General features: G+C 40.6%; 1 protein-coding gene across 1 annotated transcript in view; it reads right to left on the bottom strand.

Moving 5' to 3' along the window:
* Nucleotides 1-6,667, bottom strand: part of LOC107566684 (E3 ubiquitin-protein ligase TRIP12) — a 65,877-nt gene extending 59,210 nt beyond the window's left edge. Inside the window, exons 1-2 of the mRNA XM_016252196.1 lie at nt 6,571-6,667; nt 3,934-3,963 (exon numbers count right to left, since the gene is read on the bottom strand). The gene's annotated coding sequence lies outside the window, so the exon portion shown is untranslated. The remainder of the gene's footprint in view (nt 1-3,933; nt 3,964-6,570) is intronic.
* Between the last annotated feature and the right edge of the window lie 292 nt (nt 6,668-6,959).

Below are 6,959 nucleotides of genomic sequence, written 5' to 3'. Positions count from 1 at the left end.
TATTATCTGCTGGGTTCATGAATATTAATCACGTTGTCAGCGTTCGCTCGAACTGATTTGCTGAAACAGGGACGGTAATAAATGAGCGCCAGCCAACGAGAGCTGTTTGCGCATTAGCTCCGCCTACTGCCGAGACACCAGCATATCTTCTGCTTGTTCTTAAAAGCTGAATAATACCAAATTAACTGTTATTTTGACAGGAAAATACAACAAAGAATATGGTTTACATGTAGCGCGTCGATTCAGCGTGGTATGCAAGACTCTCGCTCTCTCTCTTTGCATGTGTGAGAAACACAGCGCTATCAGTAAAGCGACGGCGAGTCGTGCGCCTTCACACTAGTTTACGGTACGTCAAATACAGGTGCACTGCATGCTACATACTGCGCATTCATTGAGTACATGACATGATCCATTGAGCGCATCCAAATAGTACAGATCGCTTGATGGAGAGCGAAACTCTCAAGCGCTCAGTCAGCATGTTTATCGAGTGAAAATCTGTGTTGAACGCCTCACACACATACTGGAGTGTAAAATCTAAGAATTTATTAGCCAATGGCTAATGTTAGATATTTAGTCGCCCAGAGTAAGATTTAGTCACATTTGCGAGTGATTTACTCGCAATGTAGAGGGTTGAATATACCAAACTCTTGAATACCATGAAAAATCAACTCATAAAACCCTGACAAAGCAACCAATTTCCTTTTTGTTCAGTTTTCAAGACAAAACACTAACTAACAATTGAACAAACTGACAGAATGCTGCTAAAGGTGTTCACATGCAGAGTGAAATGTGTTTTTAACCTTTTCCTGATAAAAGAACAATTTATTTATTAGGGCATAATCGGTATAAAACTGTGCAGACCATTATTCTGAGAGCGCTACTTTCAGAAAAACTGGTAAGAAACAGTTAGTCAAAACCAGAGTATGTGAGCGGAGTGGAGCGGCAACAATTTCCCCTCCGCGCTCCAAGCATTCAATAATCACTCCGCTCCAGGTTCACCCTTTCCCACTCCACCTATCAGAAACACCTCTCCATGGCTAAATTATTTCACTATGCTTGAAAAATCAACATTCTGTACAGAAAATATATTAAAATAAATGCATAATACTAGAAGAATAGTTTTAACATGGTTTATTGGAACACTACAATTAGCCCAAGTCCATATTAAATGACTGCTTAACTCACTTAGCTCACTTGTCTGTGCAATGTCTCTCTACTATGGCGGAGCTGAGTGTAGTTACTTCAGAAACAGAAAGAATATGCTGTAACTTTTCCGTTTTTAAGCTGATAAATCACAGGACAGCGTTGACCAAATTTTCTCCATTCCTGAATGTATGTGCGCGATCTGTACGTTATGTGCGAGCTTGTGTGTTCTGTCCATGTGCAGCAAAGTAACAAACTTTACAACTTACAACATGCTTTAACCTCCTGCACTCGTCCATCGCCATTTTAACCTTCATATGTGATCCACATATCTGTCAAGCTAACTAATTATGTTTAATGTGTGAGTTGGCATAATTTGTGCTCGCATGCGCCGGTGAGTCTCGTGAAAACCAACGTTTGTTAACAGGAGCAAAGGAAGCAAAGTTTCCTTACTTTAGCAAAGGAAAACCAGTCTCCTCTTGGCTTGTATCGAAATTCATTCCTCTTTACAAATCCTCGTTTTGTACTTCTAATAAGTGACTGGTGTTTTGTTTTGATCTCTCCCCTGCACTTCCGCGTTCGTCACTTCTGAGCAGCGCATGCGCAAAGCTGCCCTCATACGTCATCCGCCCGGAACTGCTTCTGTGTACAACTGTTGGCGCAAGCTACATTAAAGTGATTACGTTTTGAATACGGACATTTTTCTTACAAAAACGCATAGCTTTGCTACAGAAGGCCTTTGTTCACCCCCCGGAGTCGTGTGAGACACTTTTTTTATTTTTTATGGATGGGCGCTTTTTAATTTAACTTTTTTTGGACTGATGCATGCAACACCCGCTGAGCGGCATTAAACAGCTTGAAAGATCAAAGACCATTTTAAATATAATTCCGACTGGATTCGTCTGAATAAAGAAAGTCATATACACCTAGGATGACTTGAGGGCGAGTAATTTATGGGCTAATTTAAATTTTTGGGTGAACTAACCCTTTAACCTAGATAAATTTTTCTCAGGCCAAATATGTCACTTTAAATATGGATGCTCCTGCCGCTAAACACAGATCCTCTCAGGACAGCATGCTCAAACTCTAGGGTCAAGTTGATTCATGGCTTGACAACAAATGACACTGTCAAATGCTCCTCTGGCAACTGGAAATGACTAGCACAGTGAAACTAAAGAAAACCAGATTTCAAAACCCACAGTTGGTTACACTGGAAGCACACTATAAGGCTACAGGAGAGTTTTAAGATGATGGATTCATGAAAATGGAAATGAACGGGATTAAATATTTTTTTTTTACATTTTGAGGAGTAGAACATACATTTAGGCCTATACACGCATACAAATATGCTCACACATGAAAGGAATCATACAGGAAATTTTATGGTAGTCCAATTCTGGAAATTGAACATTTTCTAGGTGCAAGTTAGGCATGGATAAGAGAACATATCCAGACTGACTAACAGCTAAAATATTATAATTCTCAATTCTATGCATGCAAATTCTCACAATCACACATGCTTGTCTTACTTCTTGAATGATCTGCAAACTTGATCTATACTACAAAAGTCGTCATTTATAAAGATCTACATTAAAAAGATCCTGTTGCCTAATTTTAGGAATGAAGAGAAAAATGACTGCCATGGTGTGCTACGGCATCCCACCCTTAAACAGTTAAATGACTTGTTCAAGGTATCACGTAACCACTGCAACGCATTCACAGGTAGCATTTTACAACCAATAGGCTCAGACACTCAACTTAACTTGTCCAAGAACCAAACTGTTATTACACAATCATGTTGAAGAACGGAACAACCCACAGGTTAAAAAAAATCATGTAACGATCGCTAACAAATAAAGTAATTGTAACACCCAGTTCATGGGATTCACGATTACCTTTTTTGGCTTCCTGTAGCATTTTATAAATCTATCTGTTTGATTTTCAAATGCCTTACATCTAATGTTAATTCCATTATTAAAAAAAGAGGGGAAAACTGTCTGAATAGGCTACTGTTATTCAAATACACTACGTTAATCTAAATATTCAGTCATCTTAAATATGCTTGTTCCTACAATTTTGCTTGCTTGGCACTACCACCGACTCCATGTTGGGAGGAGAAACAAATGGCTTTAATTACTTCCCCCTGTCATAGCTGACACAGGATCAGCTCCACAGCCCAAATCAAATAATCAAGTAAACTAAAGCTGGTCCTGAGGCCTGCTGAGAGACAGAATAAAAAAGCAAGAGCAATCCTTTCATACAGGAGAAACTGTACTCTCATTCAAAGAGTCCAAAACGAATAAATACTTTGACTCTTCAAACAGACCTTTTCTATGTATCCATCAGGAACTGATCGGATCGTGAAAATTGGTATATATGACGGGTGATTAGATTAGAGGGCTTGAAAATAAGAGTTAAAAAGGAAGTCCGTCTCAGAGGTGCAGCAAGCTGCACTAGGTGATTGCCTTGATTATGAGGCTTTTTTAAGTCAGCTGGAAGACCATTAACTCACTCGGGAAGAACTACCACTTCATCTTCACACTGAACTGCTTAAGTTTTTCCACATACACCAAATCTAAGGGCTAGACTCCTAAAACACTAAAAACACAGAACCTGAATAATGTGAAAAACAGCTTCACCAGCACAAGCCATATATTCTGGATGTTAAGAAACTTAACTGCCAAACCAAGATTGTCAATTTCCTGTTTAACCCACATCTCCACCACACCTGTCCCTCACTAGACCCATCTTGTCAGCATGAAGGTAACGGCAAGCGCTATGCAAACTTACCGGCCGTGTGCAAATGCCCCAACCAGCAGCCTAGGGCGACAAGAAGAGGGACAATAATGGAGGAAGGAAGAAGGGGGGAAAGGGGGAAAAAATTTGATTTTAGTCAAATGTTTTATTCCATTAAATGATGACAACGTAAAATCAGAGATGAAATAAATTACAACTGCAGACAAAGCTGGCAGCCATTTTGTTCAGTAATCAAAATCGATGCCATATGTGTCATTCTCTGACAATATGCAAGACATTTTACAAAGACAAAGAACTAATCTTCAATGAAAAGATAATCAGAAACACTGAATAGACCCAGTTAAGCTATATAACCTCTAGATTACTTTAAAGATTATAAAAAGGGTCTCTAACCACATTCAGCCACACTGACACGGATGGAACACATGTAACCTAATAAACTTAGTTTATTTAATGCATTACTAATTTTGCCTTTTCACTATTCAGTTTTTGTAAATCCCACAGATTCAGTTCAGCTGATTTTAGCAATAATAGAGATAATAGGTTTTTGTTGCGGTTTTCATTCAAGACTACGACAATGCCATTATAAAGCAAGTATTTATACCATATCACTAACGTTTTACGAGTGAACATATGCACATACAATACACACACACAGTCGAACTGAACGTCCGAAACGCGACCGTGAAGCATAAAAATATTGTCTACGTCGTCAGCTCGCGAGGTTTTGAAAGGCAGCCGTTAACAAACCAAATAGAGTTTAAAAGTGAGGATATGGGGAATATTTGTGGCCTTCCTCCTCACAACGACACCACCATTAAACGCTACTTCAGCGAGCTCAACAACGTCCATGACATTCAAAACACTAGACGTCAAATATATGATTCAAAGCCCAAAAATGTATAGAACTGAACAAGAAAAGCGTTCATTTCGACCAATACGTCAAACAATCGACGAGCTGCCCCAAACATGTCAAAAAATACCCTGTGCACACTACTGAGACTTCTACTTCCCTGAAGTGAGGGTGACCTGATATCGATGATTACGAGTCGAATCCCTTCAAATGACTACAGAAACAAGTTAGACGCGATCAAGCGCAGTTTTGTGCGTTGGACTGTTAACATGAAAATACGACACGATTATGAAGGCCGTTCTCAGAACAGGCCTGAGTCGATCCTTTTGTTTATTTTGCCCAGTCCATGAAACGAACTCCTATCAACCGAAACCCACTAACTATCCGTACACGACCGAACCCCACGAAACATCCCTTCACACAGACATGCAAGCGTTCAGTTCGTTACAAATAAACTAAATACATTAAGATAAAGTTGATTTTCGCACTCCGAGGCCTTAGCGTTACACACCGCTCTCGCGTTTTGTGGCCCTGCACAGTCGATTTGCTCATTCAAATCATCTGTGGTCGTCATATAAAAACGCATAAACATTCAAAACTACGTTGCCACGGCTGCTGCGAAGCAATACAGAAAACAACACACGATGGAGAGTGAAATAAAGTCAAGTGATAATCATGATCAGCTAATGCTAGCCATCACGCTAGCCACGCCAAGTTAAATAAAACACTCAAAAACCTAATTGCGTCAAGTTACTCATAAATTAACACCACTTTTAAGACCGACAGACAGCCTGGCATTAGCTTCAAGTGCAGAATGAGAAAACCGTCCAGCTTTGTTTTAAGCTGTCTATGGTGCTAACACTGTTAGCACGGCTATCCAATGCTAATCTGCTGAAGGGACGAAGCGTGACAAGCGATTATCAACAAATAACCGCTATTAATTACAACAGCAAAGACAAAACACAGTATAACGTGAACAATCATCACAATAGTACTAAAAAGGGAACGATTGTACCGTTGTTGTCAGTATTTGGCCTACATATGTTAAAGCTAAAGAGCGAAGCCGGTCTCCTGTCGACGTGTAAGCGGGCAAGATCAGGTCAAAGTGACTGAAGACGTAAACAAACTAGCAGCACCAGCGAGCTACACTAATCAACATTTCACCTCGACACGACTGGAGACCACAGGAAAGTCAGCACTTGTGATGGACGCAATCTGCCTTCGTTTCAATAAGACGTTTCGTGATATTACCCATAAACAAAGAAGGTGAAATAAACAGAAACTTGTATTCAGTTTTCAGTTCTCGTTACCTTCTAGTTCGTGGGCTGTTATATTATAATTATTAATGTCTTAAAAAAAATCTAAAATGCCCCCCCCCCCTAAAAACCTAACAAAAACAACAGAAAATCAGTCGTCATGTACGTTGCACAATTCAGATGCTGGTCTCTCAGTTTTATGGATCTAACGGCATGTATATTTTTTTCCAAAGGGGATGTAAACGAGTCTCAATTCCCTCTCGATACCTCACAAAGGTTGTAAAAAAAGGATTCAAGTGGTTTGTTGCACCTACCATTACATTAACGCCAAAAAGTGTCCTCCTTAAATATATAAAACTGAAAAACAAACAAGGGGAACAGGAAAAGGGCTCGAGGGATGACAACTGGAAACCATTTTTTCTTTCGTCTGGCTTTTCTCACTCATATTACACGGCTCCTCATTCACACGAAGGGCTGCGATGCGCATATGATGTACGACGATTCCCGGACACTGAAGTTATATATGTGTGTATATATATCTCTCGGTGTTGTTATAATTACCTATTTGTTCCAGTGTTGTAGTAGCTGTTAGACACAGTGCAGCAGCAGCAGCAGCTTTACCTTCATCAGCTGAGCGACCTGCCGCGTCACCTCCGCTCCCACAGCGCTCTGTGCTTCCGCCACGCACTACTTCCCACACTATAGAACAACGATTTACGAGAACAACCGGCGCGGTAAAGCCTTACCAACCGCCGTGGCGACGATAATAACGCCCGTTGGAGTTACTGCGAACGGGTCGTTTCATCATCAACCCCGCGCTTTATGAATGTATCACTAGTGCATCAGATACGTACGTCAGGATTTCATAATATCAATCCGCCAGGTCGTGACCCCCCCCCCCCCCCCCCCCCCCCCCCCCCCCCCCTCACCCCCACCACCAACACCCTTAT

This window comes from Sinocyclocheilus grahami, unplaced genomic scaffold, assembly GCF_001515645.1.
Source record: "Sinocyclocheilus grahami isolate Dianchi unplaced genomic scaffold, SAMN03320097.WGS_v1.1 scaffold1092.1, whole genome shotgun sequence".
Lineage (NCBI taxonomy): Eukaryota > Metazoa > Chordata > Actinopteri > Cypriniformes > Cyprinidae > Sinocyclocheilus > Sinocyclocheilus grahami.
This window is presented reverse-complemented; position numbering and strand designations above follow the sequence as displayed.